Source organism: Cavia porcellus, unplaced genomic scaffold (assembly GCF_034190915.1).
Source record: "Cavia porcellus strain 051 isolate PalLab524CR breed Dunkin Hartley unplaced genomic scaffold, mCavPor4.1 scaffold_13, whole genome shotgun sequence".
In the NCBI taxonomy this organism is placed as follows: Eukaryota; Metazoa; Chordata; class Mammalia; order Rodentia; family Caviidae; genus Cavia; species Cavia porcellus.
Window position 1 is genome coordinate 9,950,904 of NW_026947496.1, and position 15,473 is coordinate 9,966,376.

Genomic DNA, 15,473 nt, shown 5'->3' on the forward strand with positions numbered 1-15,473 from the left:
GGAAAGTGACTTTCATGAACCCCATTGCCTGAGGCAGGAGGGAGAAAATTGAGATTCCTTTTCCTGTTCCCAGGAACGGAAAAATCCATCAACCAACCAATCCTGAAGTTCAGCCCCACCCCCTCCCATGCACTTGGGCTGGTTGTGTTGCAGGACCATTGTTTATGAGCAGTGTTGGGCCTGGCTCCCGAGCTACGTTGAGCTACTCATTTTGAGGCACGATTAGACTGGGGGAAAACAGCCCCATAAATAACAACCTGATAGCCGGTAAGTGACACCCACCATCCACAGACGTGGGAAATTACTTCCATCCCATCAGCGTCTTTCTTTTTCACGTCTTTCACCGTGAGGGAAAGGTGTGAAATTGCTCATTTCCAGCACATATTACGTTGAACAAATAATAGGAAGGTGTTGCTTTGCTGGTGTGCGGTACAATGTGTCCCCTGAGGGGACTGGCCCTGCCTGCTGGCTCTGTGTTCCCTGGCCCGAACTCTGAGATTGTGGCTCTGCTCACCTGAATTGCCACCTCTGTTTGGAGCCTGCATCTTTTCTAGACGATGCTACCCTGGCAGGACCAGGATAGAGGGACCAGGACAGTGTCTCTGGGCTGAGGATGGTACCCAATTCCTGTGGACCTCTGCCGTGCGAGAGAAAACCCAATGATTTCTTCCTTTTGCTCTGGGAAACAGAAATCATGACTCCTGCCAAGAACCCTGCAGTCTCCATGGCTGGGCAGTTGTGTGACATCCAGCCTACGGAAGTCACTGCTGCCTAAAGCAGGAAGACGATCCCGCCTGACTCTCTTCTTTCGGAGTGTGTCTAACAGCAAGGGCAGGAGATCCGGGCATGGAAGCCCTGGTCCCAGCTCCTGCTGCATGGTGAGCAACCTCAGCTCCCTGCACCATCATCTCCGTCTCTGTAACATGGGGATTCTAAAAATGCCTACTTCGCAGGGGGCAAGGAATAGAAGAAAATACTTTTTAAAAGCAGGAGGGAGCACATGATAGACTCCCAAGCCCAAATATTATCCGTGCTGTGGAACTGCAAAATGGACAGAAAGATGTGCCCTGTCCATCTGATGCATTTTACAAACTGATCACTGTGAGTTTTACCAACCTGTTAATATGGGCAACAGAGGTGCGTCAAGGATTCCAAACTATTGATTGGCTGTGAAGAGGGCGGAAGTGAAAAAAGTTGTGTGAAACTATAAAGAAGAGATAAAAGTGAGAATTAGGAAGAGATGTAAATAAAACATAAATAAGAGTGTGACACAAAGTAGAAGCACAACTCAGGTGCATCATGTAACGATGGGGACGCCTGCTGAGAAACGCTTCATTCGCTGTGCAAACATCACCTGACCGAACTGGTGCAGCCTGCTACACACCTGGGCTGCACCCACAGCTCCTGGCATGCAGTGCAGCCTATTCCAGTACCGTGATGATCAAAACAGGAGGTGAAATTAAATACAGGAGGAAAGGATGCAGCTGGGAGCCAGGGCAACAGAGGTAGGAGGCGAGAATTCGACATCACACAGACCGACTCACCCCGCTCAGGTGTGGTAAGTTCACACTCCAGGAGATCATGCTTTGCCGTTGTTATCAGGTACCCTGTGCTGTACGGAATGGCATGTCCCCCACTTTGATGACCAGAGGGCTGAGGGTTTGGCTATACAAACATATGAAGAATGCGTTGTGCTGTGATGATGTTATGACACCTTGATGTCATGAGGCCGTAGGAAATTTTCCACTCCACTGTCATGGAATGGGGCCATGTCATGTTATGTGGTCCATGGTTAACCGTGTGTCACTGGAAAATGGGCAACAGGAAACGAGCTCACCGTCTTCATCCTGTTCTGGTCCTAACGGAAGGGATCTGTTGGTTAGTGTTCCCTTTACCTCCTGTCTCTGATTCTCCTCTCATCCATGCGAATGAGACCTTGCTTCTCCCCAGGGCCAAGGCCTGAATGGATGGCAGGAGGGAGCCAGACACAGAGCTTGCTACTGAAAGACCAAAGGCCACTTGAGAAAGGGCAGCAAGTAGCCTTGGCCCCCTCCAATCTCCCTGGTAGCCGCTGCTCCCCAAAGCTCATCCTGTAAAGGAAAGAGCAATGCCCCGCAAGCCAGACAATGTCCATGCAGCAGCGGAGCACACAGGTCTGTGTCTGCCAGAGAGGACGCCCACGTGGCCACCATGGCGTCCAGCATGTAGGTCAACACGCATCTCCTCTGCCCAGGTGACACCACAGTCCCCAGGCAGGGGCTGGGACCCTCTCTGCCTTCCTCCACACTGCCCTACCCCCACCCCTCCACTCAGGGGTGAGGTGGTCCTGGCCGCACCCCAGGGTCTGTACAAGGTCAGACAGGTCACGCTGAACACAGGGCTGGAACTTTCTTCTGGTGCAGCCTGGGAGGGGGCACCTACTCCACTTTTCTCCTCTTTTTTTCCTTCTCTTTCTCTCTTCCCCTCCTCTCCTCCTCCTTCCCCCTTTCTCCTCCTCCCTTCCTTCAGTTCCTCTTCCTCCTTCTCCTTCCCTCCTCCCCCTCTTTCTTTTTATTTTGTGGTACTGGAGACTGAACCTGGGGCCTTCCCTCTGCACTACGCCCCTGGTCCTTTTCTTAGATTTTATTTTGAGACAGACTCTTGCTAAGTTCCTCAGGTTGGGCTCTAATTTGGGATCATCCTGCCTCTGCCTCCCTGAGCCATCCTGCTGGTATGACGGGTGTGAATCACTACACCTGGCTTTTTTCTGCTATCTCATTTCTTGTAGCTAAACTCCTTTTGAATTATGCGAACAGTTTCTGTCTCAACTTTTTTCCGCACATTTCTTCTCCCTACTAGACACGCACAGAGAGAAGAAAACCAGTCTCCTAAATATTTTAAAAACCAATTTTGCTTAAACTTTCACATGATTGTGGCATCAGGCTCATCCCCTTTGGACACACACTAGCATGGTCCTTTTTCAAGGCAGGATTCCCTTCTTTATGTTCACAAAATCCTAAAACAGAACTGCCGTCCAACTTGCCTGTCCTCATGCCTTGTTGCCAAGGACAAGCCAGAGCTACGTTTTCTGAGATCTTTAAAAACAGCACAGGAAGCAGGAGGTGTATTGAGAGACCACTGGAAGTCCAGTCCGGGCTCAGGAAGTTCTGATCTTCAGCAGTGCGGGTTTGGAGAGACCTGGAGGCTTCACACAATGCGACTCTTTTTAGCTTTGCTGGTCCAGGCTGGTGAGCTGAATTAACCACTGTTCCTCATAATCCGCTAAGGAAAATGGGCTTCCCTTCAAAAACAGCTGTCAGCCACAACTATAAACTGGTTCATTTCTGCAGAAAGATGCCTTGTGATAGGTTGTCGGCTAAATGAATGCTTACTTTATTTGCCTTGAAATGGAGTGTTGGCAGTGACAATATCTGAATGCAGTGAGGCTGGGTAGCCAACGGCGATCTCTTCAGTCACAGATTTGAGGTTGACAAACAGCAATCATGACCCTCACAAGGATGCTTCACGCGCATTGAGCACTCACGTGTTAGGCATTGTACCGAGCTCTCTGTTGGCCTTGTCTCACAGACCATAAGGTGCAGGAGGGTCTGCTGTGGAGACCGGCCAGGATGCCAGCAAGCCCCAAATCCCACAGAGCCAGAGCAACAGAAGTGCAAGGTGACAGAAGCCACCCAGGTTGGATGTCCACCTTCGCAGAAAGCCTCAGTCCTCAGGACCCTACGGCCCCTGACAGTTCCAGGCTCTGGGTCTCTGGCAGAGCTCAGTGGCTAAATTTGCTTTAAGGTAAATAAGGAGAGCAGCGTGTCTTGAGTAGATAAATGGAATGCATAACTCTTTGCAAAGGAGAAAGTGGCACTGGTAATTTCCTAAGCATCCGTCGCAGCAGTCTCACCCTCCTCGGGGCTTAGCTGCTACTTTGGAAGCCAACAGATGCTACGTCACGGGACAGGAGGTCAAGGGTGGCGAGGAAAGGCAGGGCAGTGAGACAGGTGAGAGGTTTCAGGGCTCAAAAGCTGCTTAGACACCTGCTGCAGTTTGATGTCCCCATGGAAACTCACGTGGAGATTTAATCCTGCTGGGAGGTGTTGAGGGCCAGGGCCTCTGAGAAGCAGTTCAGTCCTGCAGGCTCTGCCGTGAGCACATGCGTGGGTTCCTGGTTCACGAGCAGGTCTGTCGTGAAGACCATCTGCCTCTGGCTCTTGCTGTGGGAAGCCCCGTGCCTCTGGGCCTCCGTAGAGGCTGCACCAGCTGGAAGGCCTCCCCCGGATGTGGCCTTCAGCCTCGAATTCCCAACCTCCAGGATGGCGAGCTGAATACACTTCTGACTTTCCCAAAAGACCTGCTCTGCAGTGTTCAGCTCCAGATAACACACACAGGGACTCACCTGGGCTGTGCCACACCTGCAAAGGGGGACCAGTGACTGACACCTGGCAGAGCTGTTCTGTGAGGAGATAACATGAGTGATGTGCCCAGTGCAAAGCCAGATGACTCATGACAACCATGATTCAAAAAGACCACTGCACTCAACCCCAAGACTTAGTGTGTGGAGGCGCACACCTAAGGTCACAGCACCACTGACCTTGGGGCCTTCCAGGGCAGATCCATAAAACAGACTTGTGGGAGTCATTGTCATGGGCTGTAGGCCTTCAGCCAGATTCATGGGAGGTTTGGTCTTGGGCTCTAGGTCTTCAGCCAGACTCACACAGGACATTGCTGTGAGATCCAGGCCCTCAGCTGGATTTTTCTAGGTCTTTAGTGCTGTGGACAGATTTCCTGCACTTTCTTGTATTTAACTCTCATGACCATCATAAAATAATATGATAAATTCTGTGTCTTCTATGTAATTGTTCTCCTTGCACCAATTGGTCCTCCTGACTACAACAGACAGCAGGAACTTTCATTCATTGCTGTTAAGGATGCAAAATGATGCGGTCCCTGGAAGACAGCTGAGCAGCTTCTTGCAAAACTAAACGCGCCCTTGCCGTAGGACCCATCCATGCTGCTCTTTGGTGTTTGTCTAACGGAGCTGAGAACAGATCACCACAGCTACTCACTGCTGGATGTCTGTAGTAGCTTTGTTGATAATTGGCAAATGTTGGAACCCACCCAGTTTAATGGCTCCTGGCGGGAAAACATGTCAGGATCAGGCAGTAAAGTAAAGCCACTCACTTAATGGTGGCAATGGAAAAACAGGAATAAGGAGATGGTTAGGCTGGCATTTCCCCTCATAACACATCACTAGGAAATTGTCCAAATCTAAAAAAAAAAAAACTCAGCGCCCCATGAAGCCTGAGGTAAACCATGATTCTGGATGGAGCGATGCACTTGTGTAAGTTCATCAGCTATAACAAATCTACCGCTTGGTGTGGGATTTTGATGTGGCCAGAGAATGCATAGGACATCACTGCCCTTTCAAGTTTGCTGGGAACCTAAAACTTCTCTGAAAACTAAAATCTTTTTTTTTTTTTTTTTTTTTTAATTTTTTTTTTACAGTTTTTTTTAATTTTATTTAAGGAGAAAAGAAAAGAAAGAAAAAAAAACAATGAAGGGGTACAAGTTATACAGATTTACAGAAGAAAAAAATGCGCAGTAGGAAATCACTAGTTAATGGATTACATATTGCCATCTTAGAAATAATTGTTCAAGTCACAAAATTAAAGCTTGTAGAGTGGACATTCCAACAATGATACTGCAAACAGTTCTGTTCAATGATCCAATAAAACTCTGTGATATCATTTTCTATCTTATACATTTAAATATACATGCAGTTATATAGTTTAGAGCACTTTCTTTTCCTCTCTTTTGTACAATGACTATTACACATTTTGGGTTTCATTGCTCCCACGGTTCTTATTGCTTTTTTGGAAGAGAGTAAAACCAAATGTGACATAACAGAACAGAATCGGTCAAGTCAAAAGGGTGGACATAATAGATAATATAAAAACATAATACAAGGTGATCAACAATGGTTACCATAATGCCTCCCGCTATTTCTAATAGAATTGCCTATATCATTAGTTGTTATACAATTGAACAAAACCGTAAAGAATAAAACCGACAAAACCAAAACATTGGAGATATTGTAGGTCTTCAAAAGTAGATAAAAGTCAACGAGAATGGGCGTTAAATGAATCTCATTATCTTCTCAGCTGATGCCTAAACTTTCGAACCTGATACTGGTTAGTACTTGGATGGGAAAACTAAAATCTTAACAAGCCGCGCGTGGTGGCACATGCCTGGTCTCCTGGCACTCGGGAGGCAGAGGCGGAAAGATTGCTGTGAGTTTGAGGCCAGCCTGAGTATAGGGAGTTCAAGGCCTGCTTGGGCTACACAGTGAGACCCTGTCTCAAAAAAAAAAAAAAAAAAATCATGAGGGCGTCTCAACAGCTTTGGTGATGAAAATGTAGCAGCCACGCAGCCCTGCCCCGTGAAGCCTCTGCAACACTACAGCCAGGCCACCCCCTGCCCTAGCAAAATCACCCCAAGATTCAAGGGAAGGACAAAAGATGCAGGGCGTGAAGGAGCCCAAGAGGTGACAGGGAAAGTTGTCGGACACACTGGTTCCTGCAAAAGGCACCAGAAAAGACAAATCTTCAGCTGCAAAAACAAAATGGGGAGCAGGGGGACAAGAAATAAAACACAAGCAAAGCCAAAAAATGACCAACCAAGGAGTTGAAGAAAACGCATCTATTTAAAAGAGAGAAAGAGGAAATAAACGCTCGGGGAGCCCCGCTGTGGTGTGGGAGGAAAGCGAGTCTGACCAGCAGCCTCACAAAGTCACGGCGTCCTGAGCCCCCCTTCACACAAAAGCCAAGGAAATCATTTCCCAGCTCTTTGGTACACGCAAGTAATTGTAAATCCAGAGTTCTAGAAACACGTTTTTAAGAAAGAGCAAATTCCATATCATCCCTTAAATAAAAATAAAATGTGTATTTCAGTGGAATCACTCATTTTTAGGAAGAAGTCAAGCCGAGTACTGGGTATGTTTCTGAACAGCCAGAACAGCCAGGGGGTGCTGAAGTGCGGGAGGAGGTGCTGAGCGTTGGGGTGCCGGTATCCCATGAGTGAGTGAGTCCGGGCTGGGAATATAGCTCAGTGGTGAAAGCACCTACCTGGCAAGTGCAAGTCCTGAGTTCAATTCCTGGTACCAAAAAAAATAGTGAGAAGAGATAAAAGAAATGATAATGTAGAATCATGATCATCGAAAATGTTATAAACATGTTAAGTCTCGAGGCTTCTCCCCCTATGGTATTAGTTTATAGAATTGTGTCTTACAGGACACCATACCTTTACTTTGGCTCCCTGGCAGACTTGGATGTGCACTGTGACATCTTTGGTCCTGTGATCCAGGACCTCCTACCCTTACAGGATGCGGGAATGGGGAAGACTCATTAAAAGATCTCATAAATTATGAGTTCTTCTATACACAGAAATGAAACACACTCCCCTTTATGTATAAGAAAGGGAGTGCATAAGAAAGATTTTTTAAAATTGGTCTATGGTATAAATTAGTGAATAGGGCTTAAATTAGAAGAAATTAAAGCCTGGAGTACGATAGAGACCAACTGTCTCTATCATAGACTACCAGCTTAGAATTAAAGAGTCATTAGAGGAGACCATTGTATTTGTGTTGGTAACAAATAAATAATTCTTGTCCGCTAACTGTGTGTGTTAAGGGTCTCCTTCTATTGCCTGCTTTTTCCTGTGTATGGAATAAATATCCTCATGTCTTCAAACATCTTGAGATTGCTTTATTGTGTACTGGAAATTGTTAATGACATTTACAGAAATTCTGTGTGCCATTGTATTTCTTAAAAGGATGTTGATATTTTTCTAGCAGAAGGTGAACTCACATGGATTCAAATACGGTCCACCTCTACCCCACAGAGGGAGCAGCTGAAATTCACATCGAGCCATGGAGCTCCCGGGAGCTTCCAGTGTGGTATTTAGGGTGGGACCCCAGGGACTGCTCTGTCTGCCTAATTCAAAACTCCTCTGGCTGCCACCAATTACTGGAAAGAATTTACATACAGGGGCTGGGGATTTAGCTCAGCAGCACAAGCACCTGCCCTGCAAGCAGGCAGTTGTGAGTTCGATCCCCAGTATCGATAAAAAGGAAAAAGACAAAAAAAAAAAAAAAAGAATTTACATACATATCTTGATTTGCCTCTTTGTGCCTGCCTTTCTTTCAGAATTTCTCCTCTAAGTTTCTATCTTCTCTGCCAAGCCCCTAGATACATTCTTCAGTGCCACAGATGAAATGGAGTTTTCTGTCTGCCTGGCCTATGCGTAGACTGAGAAGTGCTTTGAAGAAAAAATTTCAAACCTGCGTGTATCACCTGTCATAAATGTCATCATTCCATGATGGTCTCTCTCCCACTTCTGCTTAGTTTTTGAAATATATAAATACATATGACGTAAATATATACACAGTAGATATGTGCATGTGGACACATATTTTGTAAAGATTTCATCATTTTTATCTGTTTGTTTAATAAGCTATTTCACCTGTTTGGTACACTTTTGGATTTATATAAAGTGGCTTCCTCTGCAGGAAGCAAATATCTCCAGGACTGCAGGCCCTTTGGTGGCAGAAGACTCCCAGCTGCGCAGTTTCCAATGAGCAAGGTGCCCCTCAGGAGGACGGCTCCTGAGCTGTGCCTAGTCCTGAAGGACTCTGTTCTCAGTGTGTCCCATGATCCCTTGAAGACCAGCAGGGATGAGATAGGAGGCATCGGCACACCATGAACTCACTGTGGTCTGTCGTGGCTCCAGCCATCAAACGACCCGGATGAAGGCTGCAGGTGCGTGGATGTCAGAGATGGGACGGGCCACTGGGTGCAGTGGTCATGGGGGGGGGGGTCTGGGAACAGATTTCAGCCAGAAGGGGGTGTCCCGGCCCTTGGATGAGTCAATGTAGATGCTAGAGGGGGGTGGGGATGAGAAGGGACAAGAGACACAAAGAATGGAGACAAGACAGGATTCTGATCACGTCTCGTTTATTCAAAGAAAGAGTAACAAATATATAGGGTATTGGGGGAGGAGGGAGTTGGGTTCTGAGACATCAGCAGGTAACTTAGCAACAGTGGCAAGGCTGAGGGTTATAGGTTCATTCTAATTTTCAGTTTCCCGCCAATCCTTGAATGGGCCAAACAGGCTAGGCAAGGAGCTGCTTAACCTTCACACTGAACTCCTAGAAGGGGTTAAGGTGATGCTGCCTGCAGATAGAATAAGGTGGCAGCCACTTACAGGGTTTCCCACAAGCGGGGACTCCAAAATCCCAAGCTGTTCACCGTCTAGGACGCAGCCAAGAGGCTGATTCTAGGTCCTGGTACTAAGACAAACAGAATCCCAGGCTGCCTTGGTCTCACTTGTGCTGGAGACATGGGGGACAGCCCTGCCACTCTGCTGGACCTCACCCCTAGCCTCTGTGCCCTGATTCTCAGTGACTGTCCTGCAGGGGGCTGACGGGAGGCGGGAGATGAAGGAGTCTGTTCAAATGAATGTTTCCTAGCACTTAGAGGGCAGAAAAGAATATGGAGAATCTTCCAAATCTATTACCCCACAATTCAAGGAAGGTGACCTTTGAGTGGGGTGTGTACTGAAATCTGGCATAAGTGGATTAGCAGTAACGGAAATAAAAGGTGCAAATGTTGAGCTACTCTCAGATCAAGGAAGATCAGTATTTTTAGGCGGTGCTAAAGAACACAAATGTCAAGGGCTCTGTACAACTTGAGGACGGCACCATGCCAGGCCTAAAGGAAGTAAAATTCCCCCAAGGACTACTGAAAGTTGGCACTACAGACAGGCGATAGGCACGGTGCTTCAGGGAAGTCCAGGACAGCCTGGGGTCCAGCGAAACCCCCAGCATGGGGATGGACACCAGGTAAGCATTAATGAGGACAGAGATGCTGTCTTCCCTGGATTTTCCCTTCGCAGTGAAAATTGGATGAGGTCCGGTCATTTCAGGATGTTATGGATTAGAAACTGGTGGTCAGCTTAACACCAGCTGAATTAAATCAGAATGGCACTGGGCATAGATGCTCCACCTGGGGAAAGTTGCCAGCACAAACAGAGATGTGGAGAAGGAGAGGCTAAGCATTGTGGGTTTCTCTAAACGTTGCTGTGTGAGCTGTTGGTTCTGGAGGAGCTCGTCATGCCTACCTTCGCCAGTGTGAGTTTGACCATTGTCATCAGAGAAGCTCGGATCTTGTTGGTGAGGGTGGCTATGCTTCACTTTTCGGGGAGCTCTGGTCCTTACATCAAGTATTGCTTCCCGGCTCCAGAGGGAAAGACGTGTGCTGCTTACTCTCCAGGATGAACGCCTCACACTGGCTTCCTGACATACACTTGACTGTGCTTATCATCGGAGGAGCTCGGGGCCTCCGTGTTACTGAGGATGGCTGTGGTGCTTTTCAGGACAGCCCTGGTCTGTTTTGAGTGTGACTTCTCGGCTCCAGTGTCCAGTTCATAGACTTTCTAGCTTCCACTACTGACCTTTGGGTCCCAGCACGGATCCATAAAACAGACTGGTGTGAGTCCTTCTCGAGGGCTCTAGACCTCCAGTTGGACTCCTGGGAGGCATTATCATGGGCTCTAGGTTTCCATCTGGACTCATGCAGGACATTGCTGTGGGATTCAGGCCTTTGGCTGAATATTCCGGGTCTTTGGTGTTGTGGACAGTTTTCCTGCACTTTCTTGTGTTAAACTCTGTGTGACCATCATAAAATAATGATGTAATTTCTGTGTCCTGATTCTAATTATTCTCCTTAGAACCCCTGACTACACCACAGGATAAAGATAAGAAAAGGGACAAAGAAGGAAAGGTAGCCTCAGAGACAGGCACGCGCAGTTGCACAGTTGTACACTGCAAAACCGTCAGGGAACCTTTGTGTCACCTTCATCCTGCCCCTTTCCACCTTCCCTTCATCAGCCAACTGTCCAGGTGTCTTATCACACAGAGAAATAAATGTGGAACAATACTGGTGGCAGCATTAGTGGCAGTACCTTTAAAATAAAGAGAAAATAAATATTAAGTTCTTTTCTTCTTGAGGGGCCTGGTTAACGCAGCATCTATTAGGGACCATTTCCTTAGAATTTGGTAATCGAGACATCATCCCAGGACAAAGGAGCAGGGCCATAGCGGCATCTGCCAGCTGCGGGGATGCGTGGCCCGCACGCTTCACAATGACATGATTATGACTGCACATCTATTCAGCACTTCATGTGCGTAATTCCCCTAATGCCAGGTTGGGCTACAGAAGTGCTTAGCTGCACAAATTCTTCGAATTCACAGAAGAGTGGAGTCAGCCTCAGGAGGTTGGTATGTAAATGAATGTAAAGGGTATGCAAATGAGCGTCTAATTCCAAATGCTGTCTTGTTTTACAGGGTCTCACTGTGTCACCCAGGCTGGCCTTGAGCTCCTGACCCTTCCAGCTTTAGCCTGCACAGAAGCGTGACCCCAGGCAGAGGCCACCAGGGTAGCTCAAATGTTGCCTCTTGGGGAAAAAAAATCCACAATACAACCACGCTGTGCTCCACACACTTGCACTAGTACGCACTACGAATCATGACTGAGCCTACGCTTCAGTGGTCGCTTGGGGTCCCCAGGTGGACACCAGGCTCCAGGCCTGAGCTCTAAAGGGAGGGAAGAAAGGGGGGCAGAGGCTGCTGTCCCCGGGAACTGGAAGCTTCCATGAATGGCTAAAAAGGGAAACAAAGGCGTGCTGGGCCCTCCCAGCCTCTGTGCCTGCTGGTGCTGGACAGGGTGGCAGCGACACCCGTGCTGTGCACATGTTGGGGGGCCATGGGGCACATGTGGTGAGGCCCCGTCTGCAGAGTTCCACAGCGGCCGTGACAGGCCAGTAATGTTCGCTCCTGAAGGAAAGCACAGGTCCTCTGTCCCCAGACCTGCACGCTCACAGGATCCAGGGCAGGAGACGCGCCCTCGCTGCCAAGGCCATGCTCGAGCCCCAATAGTCATGCTTTGGAGCAGAGGGCGGGCGGAGCGGCTCTGCACGGACGGTGAGGAGGACTGAAAGATGCTGCCCCAAATGGTCTGGGACTCTGTCCTGCAGGGTCTGTAGGGTTACGCTAGGATGAGTGAGCCAGGGGGAATCGTCATGGGGGAGAGTGGGTGCGCGGATTCCAAGCTGTCATCGTCCATGGCCAGACGGACCTCCCAGGCACCTCCTGTGGCTGCGCCCACCACACTCAGCAGCAGGGAGGCCCTCGACCCGGCGCCTTACTGACAAGGCAGGAGTATTTTCCACCGCTGCTAGTCCATCAAACCCCCAAATTCAAAGGCCAAATCCAAAAATGGGCATATGAGGTGAACATGCACTTCACAGGTGAAGAAATACAAATGGCAAATAAATACATGAAGAAATGCTCACCATCACTGGTCATTCCAGAATTAAAACAACATTGAGATTCCATATCACTCCAGAAAGATTAGCTGCCATCAAGAAACCAGCCCATAACAAATGCTGACAAGGCAGTAGGACCCTTCTCCACTGTTGGTGGGAGTGTAGACTGATGCAGCCACTGTGGAAATCAGTGTAGTGAGTTCTCCAAAAACTAGGATCGGAGGTCCCATTCAACCCAACTATTCCCCTTCTGGGTATCTTCCCAGAAGAATTAAAAACATCATACTACAGCAATATATGTGCACCCATGTTTATAGCAGCACAATTTGTCACAGCTAAATCTTGGAAACAATCCAAATGCCCATCAACCATGGAATGGATAAAAAAGATGTGGTGTTTTTATACAGTGGAGTATAAATCAGCCATAAAGAAGGATAAACTTGAGGCTGTTATAGGTAAACAGATGCAACTAGACACCATATTCGTAAGTGAAATAACTCAGGTTGACATATGTAAATATCATATTGTCTCCCTAATGTAAAAAAAAGTTGATGAGTAATAAGATCCAAAATATATAATAGATATCATGAAAATGTAAGGGAAAGAAATTGTTCAAAAGAAAGGAACAACTGGGATAGGGGAAAGGAAAAAAGAGAGAAGGGAAAAGATTACACGTATATAGGTGTACATATACATGTGTGTACATATGCATATACAACATCAATAACTACACTACCAATCTGTTAGTACATCAAAAAGAAGTTTGTGCTCACATTGTATGATCATTTTTTCATGCCCAAATCTGAACAACAGGTTCTAAGACAACAATATGCAGTATGTTAACTAGTGTTAATTTCCTATTTTTTAAAATTTCTGTATCACTTCTATCTTTTGTTTTTAAAATAAAAAATATGGTTTCATATTCATTCATTTTAAAAGCTTTTTTATGTTCTTATTAAACTTCAATACTTTTTACTATTATTCTTGACATTTTACTATTAGTGATATTTTCTTACTAATTTATCTATCATATGCACTGCATATGCTGCAAGTATTGATCATTTGCATCCACTCACCATGGGAGGAAATGAATAACATGGCGCTCAGGTGAGCCCCCTGGCTGTGCTCTCGAGCTGGAAGTAGATTGCTCCCGGGGCTCTGGCCCGCAGTGCACCAGCAGCTCCTCCCCACTGGACAGAGGAAGAGGAAAGAGATTCGGAGTGTCCACCAGAGCTGCCGGGTTACACAGCGATGAGGAGTCCAACGGGAGCCTCCAGGCTATGGACCTGTGTAGTAACCAACCACGATTAAACATTCCTTTTTAACTAAAAAAGACTAACCAAAATGCGAAGGGGACGTTTTCAACAGTGAAAGCCATTTCTGGTACACGCTCAATTTTCTCCAGATCTGCACCTATGAGGTCCACAGGAGATGGAAGCAAGCACGTTTGCCAGTGCTGGCTAACAAACTCCTTCTGGTGGCATGGTGGCACGTTGATCTCTTTACAAGACAGTCTCTGCACACGACAGTCTCAGGAGGCAGAATGGGGACAGAGCTGGGCACCATCTGACTGCCACACTGCACGGGAACCTCGGGGCTTCAGAAAGGCTGCTGTGGCCCAGGCCGGCAGCCCAGGCAAGGCCAAGTCCGCTCTTCATTTCAGTGCAGTTAAGCGGCCTGATGTTTTCAGACACCAGCGTCACAGTGCATTGTGTGTCTGTGGCAGGGACCCTTGTACCCACTCCTCACACAAGTGGCTGAACTGAAACGTAAAATACAACAAAAATGAGAACAGAGCAGAAACGGAAGGAAGGGGCAAGCCATCTGGGACCCTCCAGTCTCAGCAGTACCTCTATCCCTAGTCCTTCTCCCCAGTAAATTTTCCTATGCTTAATAAAAGAAAAGGGGGAAGAGGAAGAGGAAGAGGAGGAGGAGGAGAAGGAGAAGAAGGAGCAGAAAACGCCTGCAAGAAGCAGAACAAGAACCGAGAAAGGGAAGGAATAATAGCCAGGCGGTGAAAAGATTCACCTTTTCTTCAGAGTGGAAGAAAACTGTGGCAAACACTTTTGCAGAAAACCACCCCCATCTCGTTCCTGAAATGATTCCCAAAAAAGAGCAGTGACTGGCAGGGAAGGGAGGCGAAAGGTGAAATCAGTTACAAAGTAGTTGAGAAAGAAAAAATTAAATCCCAGAAGTAAACTGCCAAGCAGTTTCAGGCGGTGACACATGCACGCCTCACCCAGCTCCTCTGGTTAATGTCACAGCCGAGCAGGAGGCGCTGTCACTGGGAACTGTGTGGGCTCCGGGAAGCCCCGGAGACGCCAGCTTCCTGCCCTCTCGGCTCCCACCCTGCAGTGACCAGTCCTCCCCAGAGCAAAGGTCGGTCACCTGCTCTGTCCCCTCAGATGGTCGCTAGGAAACCCTGGAAAGACTCTGAATGTCTTTCTGTCCTAGAAGTTTGTATTCAACAGAAATCAGAGACGATAGTTTCTAAAACTGAAAAGCACTGCTCCATCATGGGACCAAGGCAAGCAGCGGGCTCCTCTGCTGCTCTCCGATCACGGGGCAGGATCTGCCCACCTGCTGGGCCCAGGCTAGCTCCGGCAAGTGACATCAGGCGAGTCCGACATGACACAAGACAGGGTGCACACAGCACCGCCCCCAGACCCTCACTTTAACTGGCCCTGTGGGGCTTTGCAGTACACTCGGAGCAGGAGACAAAACCTCTCGAGAGGGAAACCTGTACCTGTCAGAGGAAAACCCAGCATTTTCATGTCTTTAATAAATGGATTGTGTGTCCTCGTCTAGTCTCATGGCTGTACCATCAGTACTTCCCAAATGCTCTTCATTTCCCACTTGCTGATTTTTAAAACTCCAGAAACAGAAACCCTTGAAGTGCATTGTTTGTTTTTAAACTGATAAAAGTAGTAACACACCCAGGTCTTCCAGGGAAACCTCTCAAACAGAAAAAGCCTCGGTCATTGGGGGATTACGGAACCAGGTCCTGTGAAATGATGTAACCCAAAACCCAGGTCTGGATTGCTGCTAAGGTGTTTCATTACATGCGTGAGAGTTTGGGAATCACTCTCATCAGCATCCCTGAG

At 47.6% G+C, this 15,473-nt stretch overlaps 1 long non-coding RNA gene across 1 annotated transcript; it reads right to left on the minus strand.

Moving 5' to 3' along the window:
• Positions 1-8,982: 8,982 nt before the first annotated feature.
• Positions 8,983-14,832, minus strand: LOC134478478 (uncharacterized). The gene is made up of 3 exons (XR_010051102.1): positions 13,446-14,832; positions 12,397-12,547; positions 8,983-11,007 (listed from the first exon to the last, which is right to left on the minus strand). It is a non-coding gene; the product is annotated as an uncharacterized LOC134478478 (long non-coding RNA).
• Positions 14,833-15,473: the final 641 nt, after the last annotated feature.